Source organism: Macaca nemestrina, chromosome 4, assembly GCF_043159975.1.
Source record: "Macaca nemestrina isolate mMacNem1 chromosome 4, mMacNem.hap1, whole genome shotgun sequence".
Lineage (NCBI taxonomy): Eukaryota > Metazoa > Chordata > Mammalia > Primates > Cercopithecidae > Macaca > Macaca nemestrina.
The window spans coordinates 171,272,676-171,289,144 of record NC_092128.1 but is presented as its reverse complement, the minus strand read 5'-3'; the positions used below and the strand labels follow the sequence as shown (position 1 = coordinate 171,289,144).

The following is a 16,469-nucleotide window of genomic DNA, read 5'->3' as shown; positions in this document are numbered from 1 at the left end:
TGTAATCAAATTGTCAAAAGCCAAAGAGAATTTTGAAAGTAGCAAGAGAAAAATGTCTTGTCTCATATAAGGGAACCTCCTCAAGACTGTAAGATAATTTTCTCAGCAGAAACTTTGCCAGTTAGATGGGAGTAGGATGATTTATTGAAAGTGCTAAAAGAAATAAACAAACGACTACCAACTAAATATACTATAGCTGGCAAAAATACCATTCAAAGAAAGAAGAAGAAGGATTTTTCCAAGCTAATAAAAACTGAGAAAGCTCATCACCATTCTTTCAATTTGCCTCTCAAGAAATGCTAATGGGAGTTCTTCAAGTCAAAAGGAAAGGATACTAACCAGTAACAGAATAGCATAAAGAGTGTGAAACTTATTTGTAAAGATCAATGTATAGGGCCGGGCGTGGTGGCTCATGCCTGTAATTTCAGCACTTTGGGAGGCCGAGGTGGGTGGGTCACCTGAGGTTAGGAGTTCTGGACCAGCCTGGACAGCATGATGAAACCCTGTCTCTACTTAAAATACAAAAATTAGCTGGGTGTTGTGGCAGGCACCTGTAGTCCCAGTTACTCGGGAGGCTGAGGCAGGACAATTGCTTGAACCTGGGAGGCAGAGGTTGTAGTGAGCTGAGATCATGCCATTGCACTCCAGCCTGAGAGACAGAGTGAGACTCCATCTCAAAAAAATAAAAGATAAATGTATAGACAAATACAGAATGCTGTATTATTGTAATGGTGGACAAATCACTTTTAATTCTAATATAAAAGACAAATGTATTGAAAATAACTAGCATTTAAAAATATGATAATAGATCCACACTATAACTTAATTTAAATTAGGAAATCAATAACTGAGTGTAGGGGAAAGAAAAAAGTTTTTGCATATGCTTGAAGTTAAATTGTTATTTTTTAAAAAATCTGTTATAACTGTAAGGTATTTTATGTTAATCCCATGGTAACCACAATAAAATGCCTACAGCACAAGAGAAAAATAAAAAGAAATAAAGGTATATCAATAAAAAAAAAATCAGTGAAACACAAATGAAGAGAGCAAGAGACAAAAAGAGGCCAGGCGCAGTGGCTCATGCCTGTAATCCCAGCACTCTGAAGGGATAAGGCGGGTGGGTCACCTGAGGTCAGGAGTTCAAGACCAGCCTGGCCAACATGGTGAAACTCCGTCTCTACTAAAAATACAAAAAAGTTAGCCGGGCGTGGTGGAAGTGCCTGTAATCCCAGCTACTAGGGAGACTGAGGCAGGAGAATCACTTGAACCCAGGAGGCAGAGGTTGCAGTCAGCTGAGATTGCGCCATTGCTTTCCTGCCCAGGCAACAAGAGCAAAACTCCATCCCCCCACCCCCCCCACCAAAAATCAAATCAAATAAAAAGAGAGACAAAAAGAGAGAAAAGAACTATAAGATAAACAACAAGCAACAAAATGTTAATAGTAAATCTTTTCCTATAAATAATTAAACTTTTAAAGTTGAAATGATTAAATGTCCCAATCAAAAGGCTTAGAGTGGCTGAATGGACTAAAAAATTATCCAGCTATGCTGTATCCACATGAAACTGACGTTAGATTTAAGGACACACATAGCTACAAGTGAAGGGACGGAAAAAGATATTTAATGTAAATGGCAACCAAAATCCAGCAAAGGTGGACACACTTATATCAGGCAAAATAGATTTTTAAGTCTAAAACTTTCACTAAACATAAAAAAGACGTTATGTGATGATAAAACAATCAGTTTCCCAGGACGAAACAATGATTATAAGTGCATATACCTCCAGCATTAGAGCATTTAAATATATATGGCAGATGAGCTTTATATGTTTATGATAAAGCTGAGGGTAGAAATAGACAGCTATGCAGTAATGGGAGGAGACTTCGATGCCATACTTTCAATAATGGACAGACGTCCAGACAGAATATCAATAAGTAAACAGAGGACTTGAATAACATTATAGACTAAATAGGCTTAACAGATATATGTAGAACATCCAAACCAAGAGGAGCAGAATACAAAGTCTTTTGATGTGTACACGAATATTTCTTTAGGATGAGCACAGGCTAGGTCACAAAACAAATGTTAACAAATTTAAGAAGACTGAAATTATACCAAGTATCTTTTGTGACCACAATGAAATAAAACTAGAAATCAAGAGCAGAAGAAACACTGGAAAATTCACAAATATGTGGAAATTTAAAAACACACTTACTTCTCAAGAACCAGTAGGTAAAAGAAAAAAATCAAAAGGGAAATTAGAAAATATTTTGAGACAAAAATAAAAATGCAACATACTAAACATTTCTGAGATGCAGCAAAATCAGTTTTAAGAAGGAGGTTTATACACCTCAAAGGAGTAAAATGGGTGAAAAAGTAAAATGAAGAACAACCTAAGCCTAAAGTTAGCAGAAGAAAGGAGACTGTACAGTTTAGAACAGAAATAAACACAATAGAAAATAGAAAACAATACAGAAAGCAAACCTAAGTGTTGGTATATTTTAAAGACAAACAAAATTGACAACCTGTAGCTAGACTAAAAAAGAAGATAGAAAAATAAGTAAAATCAGAAATGAAAGACGTACTTCAACTGATCCCAAAGAACGTACATATATATATATACACACACATACACACACACCCCAATATATATACACACACATATAGGTATAAATATACATGTTATATATGTTATATATAATGTATTATATAGTTTTATTATATTTTATATTATATATTTTATATATCATATATAATATCTAATATATTACTATATCATATCTAATATAGTGATATATAAATATATAATATATTAATGATATGTATCATCTGATATATTAATGATATATCAATGATATATAATATATTAATGTATATTACATATTAATATATATAATATATTGATATCAATATATCAACATAAATTATATTGATATCAATATATTATATAATATAAATTATATTATCTATAAATTACATCTGTGTATATCTATATATATTTATATACGATTGGATCATTGTCCAGAAACCTCTTAATAAAGAAAAGCCCAGCACCAGATGACTTCACTGGTAAATTCTACCAAACATAAAAGGAAGATTTAACATCAACCTTTCTCAAACTCTTTAAAAAAACTGGAAAAGAGGACTTACTTCCAAATTCATTTTATGAGATCTCAACATTACCCTGTTACCAAATTCAGACAAATATACCACAAGGAAAGAAAACTACAGGTCAATATCTCTGAAGACGTAAAAATTTTTAACAAAGTACCAGCAAACTGAATTCAACAGCACATTTAAAGGATCATACACCATGACCAAGTGGGATTTCTCTTTGAGACATGAGATTGTTTTAACATACAAAAATAATTAATATATTATGCCGCTTCTATGGTCTGAATGTTTGTGTCACCCCAAAATGCATGCGTTAGTACCTCATCACCAATGTGATGACATTAGGAGGGAGAGTGTTTGGGAGATGATTGGAATTAGTGCTCTTATAAAAGAGGCCAGTACCTCAATTGTGAACATCTCATCCTCTAAAACTGTGAGAAATAAATTTCTTTTTATTAACCACCCAATTTAAAGTATTTGTTATAACAGCCTGAATGAACTAGCAGAATAAAATCATATACATGTTATTTTAACAGATGTGGAAAAAGTGTTTGACAAAATTCAACAACATTTTTGTGATAAAAATTCTAAACAAACGAGGCATAGAAAGACATTACCTCAATATAATAAAGGCCATATATGAAGAGCCCACAGTTGACATCATACTTAAAGGTGAAAAGTTGCAAGTTTTTCTTCTATGGTTTGGAACAAAGCAAGGATGCCCTCTTTTGTCACTTGTTGTTTTATTTAACATAGTACTGGAATTCCTAGCTTGGGAAATTAGGCAAGAAAAGTGGCACTCAAATCAGAAAGGAAAAATTAGCATTGTCTCTGTTTGCAGATGCAGTTTTTATACATAGAAAACGCTAAAGACTCCATTAAAAAACATTAGGACTAATAAAGTCATTAAAATTACAGGATGCAAATCAACATACAAAAATCAGTTGAGTTTCTATACAACAATCTGTGTGAAAAAATAATTAGGAAAACAAGCCCATTTACAAGGCAACAAAAAGCAGAACATATTGAGGAGGCAAAATACTTGTACACAGAAAACTACAAAACATTGATGAAATAAGATACAAGCAGATGGAAGATATCCTGTGTTCATAGATTCAAAGACTTAATATTGTTAAAACGTCAATACTGCCCAAAGTAATCTACAGATTCAATGTAATCCCTATCAAAATCCCAATGGAATTTTTTATAGAATTAGAAAAAATAATTCTAAAATTTATATGGGAGTACAAAATACCTCAAATAGCTAAAACAATCTTGACGAAGAAGAATAAAGCTGAAGGCATCACACTTCCTAATTTCAAAATTTATTCCAAAGCTATAGCAATAGCTAAGGAAGTGGATATGAAGTGTTCTCATCACAAAAATGATAACCATATGAAGGGATGCATATGTTAATTAACTAGAGTTATTCAACATTGTATGCATACTTTAAAACAATACATTATACATAGTAAAAATACAAACTTTATCAATAAAAAATAAATAATGTGTTACTGGCATAAAGACAAACACATAGAAAAATGGAACAGAATAGAGAACCCCAAAATAAATTCACACATATATGGTCAAATTATCTTTGACAAAGGTCATAAAACTGAGAAAGGATAATTTCTTCAACAAATGGCTCTGGGACAACTGGATATCCACATGCAAAAGAATAAAATTGGACCTTTATATTAAATCATATGCAGATTCAACTCAAAGTGGATTAAAGACTTACATTATCAGACCTGAAACTGTAAAACTTCAAGACATTGGTATTGGCAATAATTTCATGAATATGACATCAAAAGCAGGCAAGAAAATCAAAATAGGTAAGTGGGACAACATTGAACTAGAAAGTTTCTGACATTAAAGGAAATAATCAATAGAGTGAAAAAGGCAATCTAGGGAATGGAATAAAATCTTTGTAAACCATTTATTATATAAGCGATTAATTTCCAAAATATATAAGGAAACTTTTGTAACTTAATAGTGAAACCTAATTATCAGATTAAGAAATGGGCCAAAGTCTTGAATAAACAGTCGTTGAGACATATAAATGGCCAACAGGTATAAGAAAAAGATGTTCATTGTCAGTAATCATCAGAGAAATGCAAATCAAAACCATGATGGGATATCACCTCACACTTTTTAGTATGGCTGTTTTCAACAATCAAAACACAACAGGTGTTGGTGAGGATGTGGAGGTGTTGGATCTCTTGAGCACTGTTACAGAAATGCAAAATAGTGCAGCAGCTATGGAAAAGAGTAAGGAGTGTTCCCAAAATATTAAAAATAGAACTATCACATAGTACACTCCTCCCACTTCTAGTATTTATACAAAAGAATTAAAATCAGAATCTAGAAGAGATGTTAGCACTCCAGTGTTTATTGCATCACTATTTGCAATAACAAAATGTAGAAATGAATAAACATCCTTTTAAGGATGAACAAATAAAATATGGTATGTACTTACAATGTAATATTTATTCAAGCTTAAAAAAGAAGAAAATCCTGCTATATGCAACAACTTGGATGATCCTGGGGACCTGATGCTAAGTGAAATAAGCCAGTCATAGAAGGACTAAAATTGCCTGATTCCACTGACATAGTCAAACTCATAGAATTGACACTAAAATAGTCAAACTCATAGAATTAGAGGATAACATGGTGGTAACCTAGGGCTGGGGCAAGGAGCTTTAGGGAATTGCTAGTCAAAGAGCATAAATTCTCAATTATGCAAGATGAGTAAGTACCAGAGATCTGCTGTACAACATTGTCCCTATAGATGATAACGCTATTGTACACTTAAAAATTGATATTTTGGCATCTGGCCCTTTCTCCATCTTTCATGCCAGTAGCATAGCATCTTGCTCCAGTTGTCACATTGCCTTCTGTCTCTGTGGTCAAATGTCCTCTCTGCTTCTCTTTTATAAGGACACTTGTGATTACTTTTAGGGCTCATCCAGATAATCTAGAATAATCTCCTCATTTCAAGATCCTTGATTTAACCATACCTGCAAAGTTCCTTTTGCAATATAAGGCAGTAGTCACATGTTGCAGGTATTAGAATCTGCTTTTCTTTGGAAACTATTATTCAGCCTTCCATACCAGACATGCTCATTTATTTGTGACTTTCTTGCTTCAATAGCAGAGTTGAGTATTTGCAACAGAGAACATATGGGTGCAAAATCTAAAGTGTATATGCGTGGTGCTTTACAGAAAATGTTTGCAGTTCCTTGCCTCTAAAGAAGAAGCACATGCCTTAAAGGAAAGGCAGTTCCTGACATCAGAAATCACTATTCCCTGGGAGAGCATTAAGTCAAAATTAAATCATGTGAAAATTAAATTAAATCAAATATTTCCATGTTTGTCTACTAATAGGTAGGATAACCATGTTTTCTTCTAACAGCAGGGAGATTTTCTTCCACTGCTTCATATTACTGTAATCTTGATTCTGACCCACTGGAAAAATTACGCCTGCAGAATTAAAAGCAAAACAATATTTCAGAGTCAGTGCAGTACAACTTCTACATAGGATTGATGGTACTTACCGACATTGTTTCCAAATGATATTTTGTCAAACAGTGAAGTAGCTAGTTAAGTGGGGCACATGCTTATACAAAAGACTTTTTAGTTTTTTTTCTTCTTCTTCTTTTTTTTTTTTTAAAACCTACCACACTTTGGATCCACATTATGTCAGTCTTGTTATTGTACAAATGGAAATTTAAATTTCAGGTTTACATAATGCTTATATTCCAAATGTCACCAAAACTGCTATAGACGTGCATAAAACATCTGGAAATACAGTGCTCTTTTGCAAACTATAGTTTTTATGGTATTGCAACAATGCTGTTAGTAAACACAAAATTATATAATAACTGATTCCCAATTTGACAATACTGGCAAGAAAACATGCAGCCTTTTTGATGGAAGAAACTGGTGCATTTGACTGAGTCCTGGGTGGAATATTAAGAATTGTAGAGGTCATTGCATACCGGACTTACAGTAAAGGGAAAACAAAAGCTGACTGTTGTTTAGAACACTGTTCAAGCATTAAACACTTGGGGTTTGGATTTTCATACATTTTTATTTTTCAGCTATTGGCAGTTTAGAGACAATAATAGCCAGTACATATGTAGAACTTCCCATGGGCCAGGCACAGTGCAAATGTTTCACACACATTGAGTCATTCAGTCCTTTCAACTGGAGCTATTATTACCATTTTACAGAGGGAAAGTAGAGGAACAGAAGGACTAAGTAATTCAACCAAGATCAACCAAGGAGTAAGGATTTAAACCCAAGAATATAAACACTGTGTTCTTAACCATTATGCAGGGCTGCCTCTCACACACATTTTATGCCAAGTAGCTCCTGATTGTTGAGATACACAGGAGACATCAAGTGAAGTAATGAGAGAAGTCCTGAGGCATCAGAGGAATTTTTTTCTAGAAAGTTCTGAGTCTTCTAATAAAGGGTTACATGTTATTATAATATACCAATATACCTATAATTCATTTCAGATTCAGCTTGTTAATTTTAGTCTTTCAATCTTGGCTGCACACCAGAATCTCCTGGGGAGCAATAAAAAAATACCAAGGCTTGGCTCTACTTCAGGCCAATTAAGCCAGAATCTCTGGGGATGGGCTCTGGATGTAGGTATTTGGTGAGAGCTCTCTGGGTGACATTAGCATGCCGCCAGGGTTGAGAACCCACCATAGGCTTTAACATGCCTCATAGATGTGGTGACAAGACTGCTCATAATTTACTGCATTAGGCATTAGAGATGAGAACACTTTCAATTACCTGATTATTAATGAAGACTGGGAAACTGGGTGCACTTGGATAAATGCTTATATATTTTGGATTCACTGGTAAATGTCTGAGTGCCTTGTGATACCTTTAGCGTTTTCCAGAGCCAGCAGTCTGAGACTATTAACATGGCTTGAACATCAGTGAGCCAGCTCCATGGAAAGAGATGGGAGAAATTCCTTTCTGGTGTTAATTCCAAATCTTACTTTGCCTGCCAACCTAGAAGTAAAGGGAATCTGTGTGTGGCTACTCCATTGGATTTTCTTCTCCTGTTATGCACCAGCCTGTTTCTACTCAACATGCTGCATGATCTGTTTCCTTTTATTTAAGAAAGAAAAGTCTTCCAATTCATAAGAAAAAGCACAAGGATTTGTGCAGACATTCCCAGCATTCTGATTATAGGTATGACACTGAACAGATTGACAGACTGTATTTCACTTCAAGCTCTCTGAACGTCTAGTACTGCCATAAGCTTGAGCATTTTTTGTCAATGATGGAATAAGCCTCAAGTAGTTCAGCCCTGCAGGACTTATGTTAAAACCGTTAGGGCTCATTAGCACAGTACAGCAAGCTTGTCAGATATAGATGATGCTGGGATTTTCTTCTAGTCCAAGTGGGAGCACGTGCATGTGCGTGCGCACACACACACACACACAGTGAAAGAGTTCAGCTGGATGAGTCCTCCAGTTTATTAATAGCAATGAAAGGAATCATTGCATATGAATGCTTAAAAATACAATATTTTGTGAATTCAGTGTCATACAGTTTATTAATTCTGGGAGAAAGAAACACTGGGAGGTGGTCTTTGATCATTTCTAATCATGAATCATAGAACCTTGTTGTAGCTGGTTGGCACACTGGGCATCTATGTAAATTCCAGAGGTGTGCCTGGCCTTTATCCTTGGAGATGCCCTAATGTGAGGAGTTTCATTTGACAGCATCCTGGACTGTTGATGAAACTAAGTAAAAGAGTTGACAAGATGATCTAATAGACCTTTTATGTTTCCTACACCTTTTATTGGGTGGAAATAGCAAGCTTGCATTCAGAAATGGACCCTCTCTTTCAACGGGTGAATAGAAGATGCCCCTATTTGTGCACTCTTACTCTACATATACTTTTATGCATGAATTTCCATCATTGTGGACCAGTACAAAAGTCAAAGAATAGCAGAAATGCTGGGAATCTGGCCAGAAGTTAAATGTGCCCATAATAGGTCTTGGAGATGGAAGCGTTGCCCACTGTAGAATTCTTTCTTTGAATGGGAAGCTGCGTTTGGGCCAAAAAGTTTATCTTCCAGGCTCTCCTCATCTCTGAATACTTTTTTTCCCTAGTCGTCTTTGGAATGGACCCAACAACCTCTTCTTTCATGTGCATCAGACGTTGGCATTTTGAAGAACATAAGGATCAATACTATAATTGGGACAACATTGATTGTAAAGCAGGGTGGGGATGACACATCAGGGTCATTTCTTGACATTTAGATATAAGGACAGTTAGATGCTCCATGACTTTATTGTTGTTTTTGTTGTCCCTATGACTCTCATTCTAGAATGAAGACAAGATTGGTTCTCGCTGTTGTCCTCAATGGTGAGATACGCATGAGGTTATGTGAAAAGAATAATGAGATGCATGACAAGGGTCATGATGCATGACACTGTGGCTGTATAAGGTTAATCAATCTAACAAAGCTGACTTGTGTGATGGTTCCCAGAATGTGGTCAACAGGCATGGCTCTATTTTTCATTTGTATTACATATTCTCAATTCCTATTCCTCTTTTAACAAGCTTATAGCAACTTTTAAAAAAAAACATTTATTTTAAGTTCAGGGGTACAAGTGTAGGTCTATTACATAGGTAAAGTTGGTCATGGGCATTTGTTGTACAGATTATTTCATTGCCCAGGTATTTAGCCTAGTACCCATAGTTGTTTGTCCTGATCCCCTGCCTCCTCCCACTCTCCACCCTCAGAAAGGCCCCAGTGTGTGTTCTTCCCTTCTATGTGTTCATGTGTGAGATTGTGTCCTTTGAAGGGACATGGATGGTGCTGGAGACCATTGTCCTTAGCAAACTAACACAGGAACAGAAAACCAAATACCACCTGTTCTTCCTTATGAGTGGTAGCCTATAGCAACTTCTGACTGCTTTTTGGCTTCTGCTGAGGAGTTCTAATCTCTTCTCTTCCTTTGCTGAGATCATTCCTTCTATCTAAACACCTGAAGTCTTCCTCTGCCAATCTGTGCTACTCTGATAATGACAGTGAACTCCACATCAACCCTTTCAAGTGCCGTTCACATCGGATCACTTATTTCCATTTGTTGTGATGCACAATTTAAACTCTTGATATAACATTTTGGAAGTAGTAGGTCATTTTGTGCATGTTTCTTCATGACTAGGTTTCAGTTTCCTTAAAGTCCCATGAATTCCAACCCCTCTCTCTCTCCTCAGTACAGAGTGAATGCTGTGAAATTCATGATAACAAAATCATTTTTTTTTTTGGTGAATGAATCTGATGTGCTGAATAGAACTTTTAGTATTTCATAGAGAATGATACCAATGAACTTATATTACTGTATGTATAATACATATATTGATAGCAGTGAATTTATACTACATATAAATGAAATGTTCGTTATATTTGTGTTTATGTATGCCACAGTGAATATCTTCTATATATAGTATAAATACATTTTTATATAGTATAAATACAAATACAATTAATGTCCATTGCTTACAGTCTAAAAGAATAAGAAACTATTCCGAAGAAAATCATGCTTTGGGCCCAAATAAGCCTTACTAAATTTCCACAATTGCTTGTTTTGGAAGACTTCTGAATATACTTATTCAAACAATATACATCATTGAATGTGTACTTGAGAGAAGTCATGTAGTCCAGAACATGTTATTAGGAAAAAATAAAGAAAATTGAAGAAAAACTTTAGGCATGACTTTATTAAACTATTTCCAACGCCTCAATAAAATGATTGTTTTTGAACTCTTAAAACATGATCAAGTTACTCTAAAAGCTCTTTTAAACCTTAATTTAACTTACAAGGTAACTTTGGAAAGATATTCTAATGAGGAAAAGTTGTGAGAGAGGAAAGTTATTTTTCTAAAATTCACATTTCAGGCACGTTTTTAAAATATTCCCCTTTGAAGATTCACTTTCCTTTCTGAGTATTCAGTAATGGTTACCGCCTATAATGCCACATTTGAGAAAATGAGAAGAGTTTTCCAGCAAAGTAGCAGATCTTTAGGATTGGTAGAGTCACAGAGCTGGTGAGGGTCCACCTCAAATTAATTCCCATGACCTGTGAGAATTACTCCACCTTTCAAAAAATTATTGTTTCTCTCTAGGAATAGCATGGTGAATTTAGTACCTAAAATTGTGGCTGTTTAGTAGGTTTCTATATAACTTTCTTAGACAAATTGAAAATCTTTCTTAAAAACTTAACTGTTATGCCTGTGTTGTAATTAAATATTTTGTGTGATATTTGCCTTTCAAAAGTGTTTCTTCAAGTTAAAAAAATTGTTTTTTATTTCTATAAGTTGCAAGGATAGAGGGATGAGTATTTTAAAATAAGATGCTTTCCGGAAGAAAAACTGCTTACTGTGGAACTAATGAGCTCATTCATCCTTGATATTTTACTGAGAAAAAAATTCGACAACTACAACACATTATATTAGCATATGTATTTGTGTAATTTGGGTACTTGAAACCCATATTTGTACATGCAAAAGAGCTTTGGTCATGCAAACACATCTGACTTCACCATGAAAATATTTACTTGTGCATGCAAACAAATGAAATTTCCTACGCATAAGCTGCACTGCCCCATACTTTCTTTTTTAGGTAATATTTTTTAAAACACTTTTTTATACCAGACTTCTAATTATGCTAAACAAAAAAATTACAGCTTGACCAATATGCCTAAGAAGAATATACACAATTCTACAATTTTCAAAATAATAAAATAGCATGTTACAAAATGGGTTGAACAAAGAAAATGAAGTATCTATAATGTTAAGAATTGCTATGATCACTTTGTGGAAGAAAGCATACTTGGCTAAACAAAAGATATCAAAACTATAATTCTCATTATTCCATTTTCTACCAGTTTGGGAATGATGTCAAGTTCAACACATTCTGGAAAGTAGCCTCCTTAAATTGACAGGAATCGGTGGTCTAATTACTCTGAAAGGTAATCTAGTATAACATTGTTAAGCTCATTTAGATGATTCAAGTGGCTAATTTTGCTAGAGGAGATTTTCACTTCTGCTTAGTCTCCAACCGTGAAATGATCCAAGATGGATCTTGTCTTTTTTTCTGTTGACTCAGTAACATCCTTTGATGATTTCACGTAGTTTGAGAAGAGTAAGTGTTTAATGATGAAGACATTATATTTAAAAATTAACTGACGTTTGCCAATTAGTGTTCTGGGCTTTCACACCTTTAATCTGGTCTGTCCCTTCCCATCTGAACTCATTCCTCCACTGACTTTCCATTAGACAGCAAGCAGACCTGACTGCATGTGGGACATAGTGTGGCAGGGAAAACTGAACTGGATGCCAGGCATCCTGAATGCTGATTTCTATTCTGCTACTTGTAAGCAGGCCATTTGAATACCTTGGACCTCTATTTCCTAAGGGAAGACATTTCTGTTCTTTTACGTTGGCTAAATTGGTTCTTTCATGATAAGGCCTTCAATATTCTCTAAGGGGGAAAGCTCCCATATTTGCTACATGAGCATGTACTCAGATGGGCAAAATCTTGTTGGTCTTAATTTACTACAACCAATCTGATTATCCTCATTAACAGTTACTTTATAAGTGGTCAGGGAAACCTAAATTGCAACCTGAAGTTGATAGAATCACAGTCCCTTCCAGTTTAGATAATAATTTTGGATGTATCAGTCTTCTTTGTACAAGTGCTCAGGAGTTTAGACTTTCTTCTCCTCTACCCTTCCTCTCCACATATGTGCAGGAAGGGAGAACCTCCATAGCAGTGTTCCCTGATCTACAAGGTGTCTTTTGAATCTTGCTGGTCTCTGCTAAGCAGGGACTTTCTGTTTTGGTCCCTGAACCCACAACTAGTGAAGCAGGACTGGCCCTATCTGTTGTGTGGTTAGCATTCTAGTACCCATTACTGAAGTCCTTGGACTCTACTATTTGCCACTTATGGTGACATTTTTAAATATTGTGCCTTTTTAAGTCTGACTCCCCTGGAGGCCTCTTCCTGTTCATGTTTGCTGTGCTGTGTTCTGGGCACATAGAATCTTATATCACCAATTACTCTGCCACTTATTCTATGAAGATCATGATGAGCCCTGCAGATAATCTGTCTAGTCACCTCTCCTAACCAAACCTAAACATGACTACTTGAAATTTATCTAAAATGTACCACAAAAAGCAACAACTGTTCCCCAAATGGCATTGAGTTCCCTCCTCACTGGGCTGGTATTTCTTTTGCATTGTTCCCTCTGTCTACCTACCATATTTCTACACCAAAAGGAAGAGAGTGAGAATGGGTCTGACTCTCCTCTCTTCTTTCCATTGAGTGTTCCACATTTTCTTTCTATTGAGACTTCTTCCCTAGATAGACCTTTTCTGCACTTTGACAATCACTGGCCATTACATTGTGTCTTTGGATTTAATCTCAAGTCTGAAGAAACAGTGTGGGCATGGAGTGTGATGAGCTATAACTGTTACTTTGAGGATAATAATGCAAATTTATTTTATAAAAGAGAAAAAAGGAAGAAGCAGCAGAAGGAGATGGAGGAGAAGAGGGAGGAAGGGGAGGAAAAAGAATATTTGATGTGTGAAGTCATACCAATTTCCTGTTATACCAAGGAAGACTGTATATTAAAATGGAAGCTGCTATTTATATTTAGCCATGAATCAATTTCCCCATGAAGTTTCAAGCAGTGAATAGGAGCCTTTTGAAGGAATGTATACTTAGCATGAATACACACGTAAATATGCACACACTGTTAATTGTTTTATCTTTCTTTCCTTCATATTCATCAGTTATGTTCTTCATGATAAAACTTTACTCTTTAGAAAATAAGGACAGCAACAACAAAATTCTTCTGTGGAACTATACTGACAGCATGTCGAGCAAACCAGTTATGAGAGATTCTATTGCCTATATGCTTTTGCAGAATTCTGCCTCTTCTAATAAAGATGTAAAGTCTGTTTTTCATGCCCTTGCATTTTGGTGGCATTTGTGGCTGGCTTGATGGATAGAATGCAGTGGATGTGATGTTGCATGACTTCTAAGGCTTCTGTCTACTCTCTCTCTCTCTCTCTCTCTCTCTCTCTCTCTCTCTCTCTCCTTCTCCCTTTATTTCTATCACTTTTTCTTTTTCAAAACATTTGTCTCTGAAACTCAGCTACCATTCTGTGAGAAAGCACAGAGGCCACGTGTAGGTTTTCTCATTGGTAGCCCCAGATAAACTTGCAACAGAGAGTGATCATCAACTGTCAAAAATTTGAGTGAACAAACCTTCAGGTTCTGAGAGGAGCAGAGAAAAGCTATTTTCTCTAAACATTGTCCAAATTTTGATTTCCGAGTAAAATAAACATGGGTAAAAAGTGACCTTTCTTAGGCTCAGCAATATTAAATTGAAAGAATGAGATGAGAATTGTGATCCAGTAAGCCACTCCAACCATAGCAAGTTGGTATGTATTAAATAAACATGCAGAAATTGATTTGAAGGACCTGAATAACATGTGTTCAGTTAGATAGAGGCTCAGTCAAGACATCACTTCCATATTACTCTATGCTTATCTTTGCTCTGTGCCATGACCCCTGAAATGTTCATGGCTGTGTTTCCTAACCTACTTCACCAGTTCTTAGTTAAACTCGGAAATAGTATGCTTACATGCACTATCTTTTCTATTACTACTGTTTTTATATCACTACTATTTCTACTAATGAAAAATCAGACTGTCTTCCCATACCAGATGAAATAGTTCCAAAGACCTAAGAAAGAAACTCTTCAAAACAACAACAGCAAGTAATTTTTAAATGTTAAAGACTTACTTCTTTTTTTTTTTTTTTTTTTTTGTTGTTGTTGAGACAGAGTCTCGCTTTGTCGCCCAGACTGGAGTGCAGTGGCCGGATCTCAGCTCACTGCAAGCTCCGCCTCCTGGGTTCACGCCATTCTCCTGCCTCAGCCTCCCGAGTAGCTGGGACTACAGACGCCCGCCACCTCGCCCGGCTAGGTTTTTGTATTTTTTAGCAGAGACGGGGTTTCACCGTGTTAGCCAGGATGGTCTCGATCTCCTGACCTTGTGATCCGCCCGTCTCGGCCTCCCAAAGTGCTGGGATTACAGGCTTGAGCCACCGCGCCCGGCCCAAGACTTACTTCTTTAACATTTTTATTTATTTTAGGATTTTTATGCATGCACATTTATAGATATCTTTTTGATTATTTAGGCAAATAAAGTCTATTGGTATTTTGCTGCACATTAAATAGAGACTGTGATCCCACTACACTTCTGGAATTGCTCTGAGATTGTTAATCTGGAAGAAGTCAGCATGAGGAGAAAGCCAGACTAGAGTAGAAGGTCAGAAAATAGGGTTATAAACATATCTGTACTTGTTCATTTTAAGTAGAATGTGAGCTAGTAAAATACAAATCTGTTTTAGAATTTGCCTAATTTAAGAAAAACACAAAATGAAAAATTCATTTTTTTCTTTTTTCTCCTGGGCAGGTAAACTTGAATAAATAGTAAAATCAACTGTATATCTAAATTTGGCTTCAGCAAGGAATACTGAGGTCTCAAATCACCTCTTAACATTTTTAGTGTTTGCTATATCTTACTAGAGCAGTGCCCTCTATTTAATCCCAAAAGAATTTTTACTTTAATATGGCAATTGCCCTTCAGTTTTTATAGCTGTTTATTCCTCTTTGATAACGAAACTGATCACCAGTTACCTTGCCTGATAATTTATCATTTTTTCAATGATTGAAAACTAAGAACAAACAAAAATGTCTATGCATTTCTGTTTATTCCCTAAGTAATTTCATCTGGTCTCATGGTTTTAATGAAATGCTATCTAAAAGTTGATGATTCTTCAAATGTATATGTAAGTTTTAACTAATTCTTTGGGAAAAAATCAAAATATTCAATTGCCTACATGTTGGTTATTTATTAGAATGTCAAAATCAATCTGTTCAAAACACATTATTACAGTAAAGGGACAAATGCTACTTCTAATAATATGTAGAAATGTCAGTGCCAAGTATCAGGAACAAAATGATGTTCCTGTTTTCTTTTATAAAACAATCAGAATGTTGGTCTGATATTTTACTTTCGTAATGATACAAAAAATGTGGCAATAATTACTATCCAAACAGTTACACTCCAGTCACAGATTAGAGATTCTTTTCTTCCGTTTCCTGTTTTCCTTTCATTATTTTAACCAGGATTTATTATTAATTACAAGGAGGAGCATCCAAAAACTAAATTCATCTCCCATATGAACTGATTGCATTTCCCTGCCACAAAATACACTAGAAACATTTGTCCCCAGC

The 16,469-nt window shown here is 35.3% G+C and overlaps 1 protein-coding gene across 1 annotated transcript in view; it reads left to right on the top strand.

Moving 5' to 3' along the window:
* LOC105472784 (N-6 adenine-specific DNA methyltransferase 1) overlaps window positions 1-16,469 on the top strand; it is a 545,294-nt gene that overhangs the window by 516,482 nt on the left and 12,343 nt on the right. The window contains exon 17 of the mRNA XM_071095535.1: window positions 12,045-12,128. The gene's annotated coding sequence lies outside the window, so the exon portion shown is untranslated. The remainder of the gene's footprint in view (window positions 1-12,044; window positions 12,129-16,469) is intronic.